Here is a 12,490-nt window from a genome sequence, read left to right as displayed (position 1 = left end):
GGCGTCTTGTTGCGGTTCGCGCGGCTGCCCCCGTCGGAGGCTCGAGTCGTCCCTCGGGCATGGGTGTGTGTGTGTTGTCCTTAGCATAAGTTAGTTTAAGTTAGATTAAGTAGTGCAGAAGCCTAGGGACCGATGACCTCAGCAGTTAGGTCCGATAGCCCTTACCACAAATTTCCAAAAAAATTATGGTACAAGTTATTGTAAATTAAAGCAACAGTAGTGATGCATGACACATGTCACGCCATTACTTGACGAATGCATTTCAGCTGATAACTGTTCCCGAGGACCAAAACTACAGTATGCACTTGAAAAGAAACTAATGAAAAAGAAACAAATAACAACGACTGTTCCACTTGGTCACTGGCAGTTTTCAGCACGGCTTCTCATAGATCCGGTACACGTTCAAAAATCCCAAATGTGATCCGAATGGACTGACAACCATTCACAATGCGATCCATGAGTTCATCGACACTATCAGTAGGACTGGAACACACCAAAGCTTTTAAATATCCTTGCACAAAAAACCCAACGGGGTTCAAGTGAGGAGACCTGAGGCCATGGTACTGGTTAGCCAAGACAGACACACTTGCTGTCGAAACTCTGTTTACCAGTTCTTAGATACCTGGAGTGATAATAAGATCAAACACGTGCAGTTCATCGTGTCGTAATTTACGCCGCACCTGCTGTGTTTCGAAATAAACGTAGCCTTAGACATTAAGTATTGTAACGTAAGCATTATTGGACCTGTACGTACACTGCATCAGGGAAACCATTGCTTTCCGAACCTACGTTTATTAGAATTATCTGCTTGTTTTATTGTTCTCAACTCGCCCATTTCGTTTGTACCTAAAACAGTCAAGCACTCTGAACAAGTTATCAGTAATTCGAACTTTCAAAAACGAAAGGGGCTGCTGCTGATGTGATGCAACATGCCGTTTTTCTTCTCCATGAAGCGTTACTAACAGCAGTTAAAGGTTCATTAAGATCCTTAGTAAATCCTACGAGTGGTCGAACCATCAAGCCGCAGCAGCACTGTCCACCTTCATCCCATAAGTGGGCTACCTGACTGTGTACTTAGGAGGCCTGTCGAGGCACGTAAACAGCACTCAGTCGCAAGTGTGGGACAGATGGCGGCGCCCACAATGCCCCAACCTACAATTAGCGGCCACCACAATCCTTCCGTCCCTCCGTGGCGTGCTGCGTCCCCGTTACACAGCCTCTGATTTTTCACTGCTATCCCTGTATCCAGCTGGTGGGCATCTCCACTGAGGTGACAAAAGTCATGGGATACGTCCTAATACCGTGTCGGAGTTCCTTTTACCTGCGAGACATGGACTCAGCATGTCGTTTGAAGTGACCTGCAGAAATGTTGATCGATGCTACCTCTATAGTCGTTTACTGTTGCAAACGTGTTGCCGGTACAGGATTTTGTGCTCAAACTGGCCTCATGATTATGTTCCATAAATGTTCTATGGATCACCCGAATCATTCGCTCGAATTGTCCAGAATGTTCTTCAAACCAATCGCAAACAGTTGTGGCCTGGTGACTTAGTACATTGTCATCCACATTTCATCGTTATTTGGGAACCTGAAGTCCATGAATTGCTGAAAATTGACTCCAAATAGCCGAACATGAACATTTCCATCAATGATTGGTTCGTTTGGAAGTGAGAAGCCAGTCCATTCCACGCAAACACAGCCCATACCGTTATGGAGCCACCACCAGCTTGTACAGTGCCTTGTTGACTACTTGAGTCCATGGCTTCGTGGAGTTTGCGCCACACTCGACACCTACCACCAGCTCTTGCCAACTAAAATCCGGACTCATCTGACTAGGCCCTGTTTTCCAGTAGTCTAGGGTCGTCTACTGCCATAGCCCATTAATCCCAAATTTCGGAACACTGTCCTAACGGATACGTTCGTCGTGTCCCATATAAATTCTGCGGTTATTTCTCGCTGTGTTGCTTGTCAGTTAGTACTGACAACTCTACACATACGCCACTATTCTATGTCGTTAAGCCAAGGCTGTCAGCCACTGCATTGTTCCTGGTGAGAGTTAATGCCTGAAATTTTGTAATCTCGGCACACTCTTGACACTGTGGATCTCGGAATATTGACTTCCCTGACGATTTCCGAAATGGAATGTCCCATGCGTCTACCTCCAACTACACTCCGCTTTCAAATTATGATAATTCCCTCGTGCAGCCATAATCACTTCGGAAACCTGCGTGCAAATAAGAGCTCCGTCATTGCGCTGCCCTTTTATATCTCATGTACGCGTAACTACCGCCATCTTTATATGTGCATATGGCTATCCCATGATTATTGTCATCTTAGTGTATTTTACGCTGGCATCTCGCGAGAATAAGATACGCTGAGACAACGAGTTTCACAGAACAGTGTAGTCATCAACGGTCTTTTTGTAGTTGTCAAGGAAATACTGTCCAAACAAATAGTGCGTCTGTGTAATAGCACAACACAACTGCAAATATTCACAATGAGTTCTGTAGGAAATCAAACAATTTTCACTTCGTGAAACACGAAAATTGTCCAACAGAATAAAACGTAAAATATGAAATGTAGGTCGACATACTAGTTACGAAAAACCAATGGCAAAGCGTGTGTTGGTGTACGAACGTTCACAGACAGAGCAAATAATGACTGCAGATTATGAATGCGTTTAGAAATCGTTTTGGAAAGGCCCCACCTCGTAAAGCAACCCTATCTGATTGGGAGAAACGTCTTTTGTTTCAGGCAGTCTCAAAGACAGGCCGTAAGACGTAAGAAACTTCGACTGCTTTCGAGAAGAAAGTAGTTATTATATGGCAAGTTGATCCTAAGAACAGACGAGTGTTTTAATTGACAATACGCTCTGAACCCGTGTCTTTTAGGCATCAGAAGTAAACATTATCACAACAGAAAGAAACGTAGTACAGCATTAAACGAAATATGCTTGGCATGAAAAGAATGTAGACCGTAAGCAATAAAAGAAGAAACTGAAACTAATATAACTCTTCGTTCACATTATTGCAGAGAAAGACATAACGAGACCTCGAAGATAAGTAGCGCTGCCAGTGACGACGTTTGCGAATCAAAAGTATTGTTTTTTGACAAACTTCGATTCACTAGTGCCAGTACGCTGAGTCGACTGAAGTCATGGGATAGCGATAAACACATTTAGAGATGGCGGCGGTTACGCGTACACTAGGTATAAAAGGCCAGTGCTTTGACGGAGTTGTCATTTCTACTCAGGTAATTCATGTGAAAGGTTTCCGCCGTGAATATAGCTACAAGACGGGAATCAACAGACTTTGAAAGCGGAATGGTAGCTGGAGCTGGACGCATGGGACATTCCATTTCGGAAATCGTTAGTGAATTCAATATTCCGAGATGCGCAGTGTCAAAGAGTGTGGCGAGAACAGAAAATCGCAGGCATTATCTCTCACACGGACAACGCAGTGGCCAATGGCGTTCATTTAACATCCGAGAGCAGAGGCGTTCGCGTAGAATTTCCAGTGCTGACAGACAAGCAACACTGTATGAAATAGCAGTAGAAATCCATGTGGGACACACGACAAACCTTTCCGTCTCGGCGAAGTTTGGCGTTAATGGGCTATGGCAACAGAATACGGATGCTAGTTTCTGTGGTAACAGCATGGCGTCGAATGCAGCGCCTGTCCTGAGCTCGTGACCGTATCGGGTGGACCATAGACTGGAAAACCGTAGCCTGATCAGATGATTCCCGATTTCAGTTGGTAGGAGATAATGGTAGAGTTCGAGTGTGGTGTAGACCGCACGGAGCCATGGATCCAGGTTGCCATTAGAGCACATTGCTTGCTAGTAGTGGCTCCGTAATGGTATAGGGTTTGTTTACATGAAATGGACTGGATCCTCTGTTATTTCGGCCACTTGGTGACAATTTGTAGCCATTCATCGATTTCATATCCCAAACAGCTGTGAAAATTTTACGGCTACAATACACCATACAACCACGCCACAGTTGTTCGCGACTGAATGGAAGAATATTCTGGACAGTTCGAGCAACTGATTTGGACACCCAGATCACCCAACATGAACGCCATCGAACATCTGTGGGATATAATCGAGAAGTCAGTTCGTGCACATTATCGCAATTGTGGATAGCTAAGGAGGCAGAACGGCTTATTGTTTTTGCAGGGGACTTCCAACGAGCTGTTGAGTCCATGCTGCGTCGTGTTGCTGCAGTGCGCCGGCAAAAGGGAGATCCGACACGTTATTAGGTGGTGTCGTATGACTTTTGTCACATTCGTGTAGAGTAGCAACTTCTCGGAAAAAGTAATTGCTGTCTTCATCACAGTGTGCTGGTCCGTTAATTTCTGTTGTTCAAGGTCTCGTACAAATCGATAACCGTACTCGGTCATTCTCAATTAATTTACAACCAATCCACAGCTCAAGGCGTAGTGTTTAGCGTCGATGCTTGTGTATCGGAGGTCCCGGGCTAGATTCGTGGCCGGAACGGAGATTTTCTTCGCTCGCGGACTGGGTGTTTGTGTTAGCTTAAACAGTTCATGTCATCTTCATCACAAAGTCGCGCAAGTAACCGAAATGGCGTCAAATAGAAGGATTTGCATTAGGCGGCCGAATAACCCTACTGTCCTGGCCAATAATGCCATACCTCATTTAGTTTTCATTTACAAACGAATATTCGTCCTCTAATAGAAGGCATTTTCGAAGAAATGTCAGCTTTCTGCACTCTCTCGCCTGTTCAGCCATTTTTTCAACAAAATAACCAGTTTCTTATTTTGGTTTGACGGGGCGAAAATGAGACTCCCTATGGGAGTCGTATGGGCTGATTCCAGGTTTTTATTGTCAAACGAAGAGTGACAAAAGGAAAATGGTGTATGAAATTCATCAGGGTGATGCATAGGCTGGCGAAGTGGATTTATTTCCATGAAAGTGATCAGAGTAGCAGAGAAAAAAGTTCATTAATGATCTGAGGGAAAAATATTGTCCGAATATTCATAATCACATGAAGAGCGAGAATTGGACAAATGGGGCATAGAACTAACCAGAGTGAGGTCTAGTTTCGCAAAAGATATTATGATTGCTTTAAAGAAATACAGGAATGAAGAGGAACTTAATTATTAATCTGAAAGAAAATTGCAAAATGAATTTTTGCCTGAATTTTCATAGGCAAAAGAAGAGTGACAAATGGACACATGGGTTATCAAGTTGATCAGCATAAGGTCCAGTTTTGAAAAAAAAAAAAAAAAAAAATGCGCACTTGCTTGAAAGTAACCATGGTAATCAAGAAAAACTTTGTATGTGATTTGAGGGACAACTGGAATATTTCAAGAGTAGTGTCAAAAAGTTCATCTCGTCAAGGCCTAGCTGTTTCCCGTATAAAAAGTTACGTTGGTCAGATATTTAACTGTCAGAGGAGTTTGAACCACGTACTAAATTCAGGATATTACGAGAAGATGCTAGAATAGCGAATGAGGTATCAATGAAATCGTGAACAAAATACGAAATTAAAAATATTTTTGAAATAAAAGATGATCGTATAACGTTTTGTGTGCGAAAGAAAATGTTAAAGAAAATGTGTGAGCCCATCGCTCAAGCGGTGAAGCAGTCACTACTGAAATCTGTTAACAAAGGAGGAACTGAACGTCAAGTACCAAATGTAAACAATACACGACCACATAAAAAAGAAAATGGAAGGATTTTGACCGAAGTCTGTCAATAAATTACCTGACGACAACATGGACCAGCGACTAGAACGCCACCGTGTTTTGTTGGCACAGATTCCAAATGCCGCGTCTCACTCAGGATCATTATTTTCTTATGAATATGTGTTACATCGCAGTTCACACATGAGGGACGTGTTTTCTGGACTAAGAAAAATCCACGTTATGTGCAAAAGTTGGAAAGAAACCTGCCTCTTGTTACGACATGGGCCCGGAGTGTCAGCACCATACCTGTTGGGATCATATAATCTGAACAGTACATGAATGGAAATTCTTATTTGTACAAGTTGCGAACGTCCTAAGCATGCAGGCAAGGAAATAGCAGAGCAGATCGTGTATTATTACAGCAGAATTTCATGTCAGCAACCAGAAAATTTTCTCAAGAAATATGGTGTCTGATCAAAGATTTTTAGGTTTCCTAAATGGAAAAACTAGCAACTGGAAAACCCTTTACAATGGCGTCCCTCATGGATCAAAGTTGGCTCCCATATTATTAAACTTTTATGCTGACGACGTAGCAAGTACCAGCTCCAAGTAAATCCAGTGACATTACTGTGTCACAACAAAAACATCGTACTCTCAAGCGATTTTGCCATACTGAATGAGTACTTCTTCGTACGGAGAATCCAATCAAGTTCAAGTGAAACAGAGGCAACAGTCTTATATTTCTGTAATAAAGACGCTCACATGAAGTAACGCCTGTTGTATGACGTAGTCGAAATTTCTCATAACTGCATCACTCAGTATCTAGGTGTCACCCATTTAAACAGCACTGCACGAACCTTGAAACAAGCTTGGTTCAAAAGAAAAATTGGTTCCGCAAAATAGAAACTGCAGGAAAGCAAACACAGATACTCTAAGAAACGCCGAAATTTCACTTGTGTAATCAGATGCTGAATGTTGTTACCCTGTATGAGAAAACGGCACACATATAAGACAGATGTACTACTGGAAGAGGTCATGAGGTTCATTACTGGCATTATCAGATCTACTCCCAATCAGTGGGAGTACCCTATCCTATCCAATATTGCCCCTCCAGATCTCGGAAGAAAAAATGACAAGATGCAAATTCTTAGTGAACCTTTCCAAATTACGTCTGAGGTCACGCAAGTCACCTTGGGTCGATCTTCGGATGGCAGACATTGTCGGTATCACCGGGAAGAGGTAAGAACGCTGGAATGAACATCCACCCCAAAAGGTCAGCCTAATTCAAAATCCAACTACGAAGGCCCCCGCAGGGTTTAATCTTCCCCCGTATCTAATGGTCGAGCAGCATTCGAACGCGACAGTGGAAGTGTGAACACACCTTGAAGAAAAAGGAGTGCGTGTGGCTGTGGCGCCGAGGAATAGACAATAGCCGGCCGGAGAGGCCGAGCGGTTCTAGGCGCTACAGTCTGGAACCGCGCGACCGTTTCGGTCGCAGGTTCGAATCCTGCCTCGGGTATGGATGTGTGTGATGTCCTTAGGTTAGTTAGGTTTAAGTAGTTCTAAGTTCTAGGGGACTGATGACCACAGTAGTTAAGTTCCATAGTGCTCAGAGCCATTTGAACCAATAGACAATAAAACGTATTGTGGAAGACTGCTCGGTCTATGCTTTTAAAGGTGATGTGGAACAATTGCACGAAGCGACACCGAGGGCTGCGATCTGGTTGTCAAATTTAAACATTAACCAGTAATTTCATTCTAAATGTAGACTGGCAATGGCAAGGAAAGCGTTTCTGAAGAAGAGAAATTTGTTAACATCGAGTATGGATTTAAGTGTTAGAAAGTCGTTTCTGAAAGTATTTGTATGGAGTGTAGCCATGTATGGAAGTGAAACATGGACGATAAGAAAGACAAGAAGACAATAGAAGCTTTCGAAATGTGGTGCTATAGAATAATGCTGAAGATTAGATGGGTAGATCACATAACTAATGAGGAGGTATTGAATAGAAATGGTGAGAAGAGGAGACTGTGGCACAACTTGACTAGAAGACGGGACCGGTTGGTAGGACATGTTCTGAGGCATCAAGGGATCACCAATTTAGTATTGGAGGGCAGCGTGGAGGGTAAAAATCGTAGAGGGAGACCAAGAGATGAATCCACTAAGCAGATTCAGAATGATGTAGGCTGTAGTACGTACTGGGAGATGAAGCAGCTTGCACAGGATAGAGTAGCATGGAGAGCTGCATCAAACCAGTCTCAGGACTAAGACCACAACAACAACAACATGTACGTAAGAATGTTCTGTCAAACCATACGATAATAACAGCAAAATGAAGGAGCTACAGCACACTTTCCTATTCAGACGCTTGAGTCACCTGATGAAACGTTTCGAGACCACAAGGTTGGGCGCGGAACGCTAACATCTGCACACATTCAAATGAACACCCGTGAAGCCTGTACTTTACCACCCAGATAACGTATTACCAGGAATAATTCTATTTCGACACAGTATTAATGAAGAATTGCTCAAAAGTGCAGACGTCTTTCGAAGCGTAACTTCGGAGATGCTGCGCATGATATCAAATAGGACATGGAAACGCATATATCTTTGTGTATGGGACAGTGCTACGTATACAGACCCGCTGTACACATAGTTTTTATTTTATTCTTTAACATTGTCAATGGGGAGATACGCGACTTGTTGATTTAAACGCGTGTGGATAAAAATTCTGCGACAAGCTCGCAAATTATTTTGATTGATCAACGGTTCGGTTAAGAAACAAAAAATTCCATATTAAAAAGTGAACAGTACAAAATGTATGTGTGGTGTCACCGCCAGACACCACACTTGCTAGGTGGTAGCCTTTAAATCGGCCGCGGTCCGGTAGTATACGTCGGACCCGCGTGTCGCCACTATCAGTGATTGCAGACCGAGCGCCGCCACACGGCAGGTCTAGAGAGACTTCCTAGCACTCGCCCAGTTGTACAGCCGACTTTGCTAGCGATGGTTCACTGACAAATTACGCTCTCATTTGCCGAGACGATAGTTAAGCATAGCCTTCAGCTACGTCATTTGCTACGACCTAGCAAGGCGCCATTATCAATTGCTATTTATCTTGTGATGCATGTGCCGTCAGACCGATGTTCACCAATTATGTATTAAAGTTAAGTATTCCAACAGATACGTACTATTTTTGCTAGTCTCATATCCCTGACCTGTCCCAGACCTCACGCCATCCTGCGTGAGTTTAAACGCGTGCCTTTCGGCTACCCGTCATTGTGGATTGGCTGTCTTGCCAGTCCGCAACAGTATCAAGTACTTGAATTTCCATTGTGCAATACATACCAATGTAAATTTTTTTCAGTGCCATGACAATCAGCACACATCGTCCTATTCTTAGAACAAAGTCGCCCTAATTAAATAAAAACAAGTCATACGGCCATAACGGGAAAAGTATTAAAACGTGACAGAATAAATACACGCAAAAACATATGGTGAATAGTACGAAGTACCTTACCTGAATTGAAAAATCGTAGTTGGTTATGTAAACTGACAACGTTAATCAATAATGAAATATTGTTACACTCCCCATATTCCCACATATGTACACAGACGATCGATAACAATGATAGTTCCATCGACCGTTAGTGGATGTAAGAAGGACATCAATTGTGATTCAAGAACAAGGAAATGTCTGTGTAACAGCTGTCAGCGAACTGCCTGACGTATAGCGCCATGGCTACACAAAAACACTGAGTGCCAGATGGCTTTATTATGCAACAAATTTCACACAGACGTGACTCTAATAATGAATTTTGTATATAAATTTACGTTACGCAAATGCAACAAATTATATTCATAACTGTACATTTGTACTAAATAAACAATGAGAACTGCATTATCTGTTTGTTAAACAATAAAAAACAAAAAAACAGGAAGTACAGAATGTCAGGGAATTACACTATTCACCCAAAACGCTATGACCACCGACCTACTGTTGCTGTAAACCCGTCAACGCGACAGCTGCGTCACCTGGCGAGATACGACTGCTAGTCAGGCACACACGACGGTGCTCATACTGTAGTTATCAGTGAGCGTGCTGTCCGTGCGTAGAATGGGGAAGGTGCGCCATCTGAGTTTGACATAGGGCAGACTGTAATGGCGCGGAGGCTCGGCACGAGCATTTCTGAAACTGCTCGATTTTCCGGGTGTTCGAAGAGTGTTGTTGTGAGTGTCTTCAACGCGTGGCGAAACCAAGGTGAAACCACGACCAGACGTCATGGGGTTGGGTGGCCACCACTCATTACTGGTGTCGGAAGGCTGGGCAGACTGGTAAAACAGGACAGGCCGTGAACTGTGGCGGGACTAACAGTGATGCTGGGCAGAGTAAAAGTGTGTCTGAATACACAATGCATCGAACACTGCTAACGACGAGCCTCCGCAGCCGACGACCCATGCGTGCGTCAAAAAAAAAAAAAAAAAAAAAAAAAAAAAAAATGGTTCAAATGGCTCTGAGCACTATGGGACTTAACAGCTGAGGTCATCAGTCCCCTAGAACTTAGAACTACTTAAACCTAACTAACCTAAGGACATCAGACACATCCATGCCCGAGGCAGGATTCGAACCTGCGACCGTAGCGGTCTCGCGGTTCCAGACTGACGCGCCCAGAACCGCACGGCCACACCGGCCGGCATGCGTGTGTCAATTTTAATACCACGACATTGGCAAATACTACTGAAATGGGCATATGACCATCGGCACTGAACATTGAGGCAGCGTTGCATAGTCTGATGAATCCTGATACCACCTTCATCATGGCGCTGGAAGTGCGCGAATCCGTCGTCTTCCAGGGGAACTGCTCCTTGACTCCTGTACTGCGGGACGGAGACAAGTTAGCGGCGACTCCTTTATGCTCTGGGGAACATTCACATTGATGTCAATGGGTCCAATGGAGCTAGTGCAAGGCCCCATACGGTCAAGGAGTATCGTAGACTGATTGCAGACTCGTACATGACGATCATGCTTCCCGACGGAACCGGAATTTTTCAGTAAGATAATGCGCCACGTCACAAGACCAGGACTGTGATGGAGGGGTTCGAGGAACCCAGTGGCGAGTTCCAAATGATGTGCTGACTCCCTAGCTCGCCAGATCTTAAACTGATCGAACACATCTGGGATGCGATTGTACGTCGTGTCAGAGTTCATCGCCCCTCTCCGGAATTTACGGGAATTAGGTGATATATGTGTGCAGATGTGATGGCAACTCCCTCCAGTGATCTATCAAGCCCCCATAACTTCCATGCCACTTCGCGTCGCAGGTGTTATAAGTGGCAAAGTAGACATACCGGCTATTAGATAGTTAGTCATAATGTTTTGGCTGATAGGTGTACGTCGGAAGGTTTTTATACGTAGATAATCCAGCATACAATAGATATATTTGATTTGTGGGTACAGGGACTTTTTCGGACTCATTCTACTATAACAACGCGGTATGCATGTTAGACAGTAAAATTTAACCTTTAATACTTGGCGCTGTCCTTTAGCTTTCTCTTTAGTATAGGATTAAGCATATGAAGCTGGCGCAGTGCGCTCCCATAGTTCCAGCAGGGTACTTCGAACTCTAAAATAAGACAAGTTACATTGACACGCAACCATGTCTGTCTTTGCTTCATTGTTCTTGTCAGGCTGTGGAATTTAAAGCATTAGGAAATGTATTGTGAAAGTATTTGTCTGGAGTATAAAATTGTATGAAAATAAAACGTGGACGACACGATACAGACAATTATACTTTCTAAATGTGGATTACCAGAAGAATGCAGAAAATAAGATGGAGAGGTTGGATTGTAGTAAGGAATCGCGGGCCGCGCGGGATTAGCCGAATGGTCTTAGGCGCTGCAGTCATGGACTGTGAGGCTGGTCCCGGCGGAGGTTCGAGTCCTCCTTCGGGCATGGGTGTGTGTGTTTGTCATTAGGATAATTTAGGTTCAGTAATGTGTAAGCTTAGGGACTGATGACCTTAGCAGTTAAGTCCCATAAGATTTCACATACATTTGAACAAGGAATCGCGAGCAAGCGCTTTATGCTACGACTTGACTAAAAGGAGTGAGACATCAGTGAAGAGTTAATTTGATAATGAAGGAAATTATTGGGAATAAAAATAGCAATTGTGGACCAAGCCAGATTCGGATGTAGGGACGTTGCAGTAGTTATATAGAGAACAAAGACTTTAGTCATGAGAGACTACTGTGGAGAATTACTTCAAACTAACCTTCGGACAGAAGACTATAAGAACATATTGCTTTATAAAGTTTCACCAACACCAAAGTAGTGGGCGAACTATGTTGATGTAGATTTCAAATTCTTCATGTTGGGCGTGTAAAATTTCTTTAACCAAAAAAATCTTCCGTGAGTAACAAACATTAATTCCCGGTACTGTAATGTATGGGCTAGTTTTAAAAACGAGCTGTAGTATAAGATGTAAGGGCTAGTTTCTTTAAAAGTAACTGAAGTACACAATTTGACCGATCTGAACCCTTTCGCCATATTTAACAGTTGACAATTTTGTAAATGGAGGAAATGCAGCTCACAACTAAGAAAATAAACCTTATTATTTGTGATCTCTCGACATTTAGGCGTTTGAAGATGTTGAACCATAAATATACACTTCCGGACTTGTGAAACTAACGAAAATAATAATGGTAATAATAATAATGAGAAGAAGAAGAAGATCAGGAAAATTAGACGCCGATTTTTCCCTTAGCCAAAGATAAGTGCAGCTTCAAAGCTTTTGAAAAAACAGGCTGGAACTCCAGAGAATAATGTCTCGGATGCAGTACT

This window comes from Schistocerca piceifrons, chromosome 2, assembly GCF_021461385.2.
Source record: "Schistocerca piceifrons isolate TAMUIC-IGC-003096 chromosome 2, iqSchPice1.1, whole genome shotgun sequence".
Classification (NCBI taxonomy): domain Eukaryota; kingdom Metazoa; phylum Arthropoda; class Insecta; order Orthoptera; family Acrididae; genus Schistocerca; species Schistocerca piceifrons.
The sequence above is the reverse complement of the archived record's forward strand: the minus strand, read 5'-3'. Positions refer to the sequence as shown.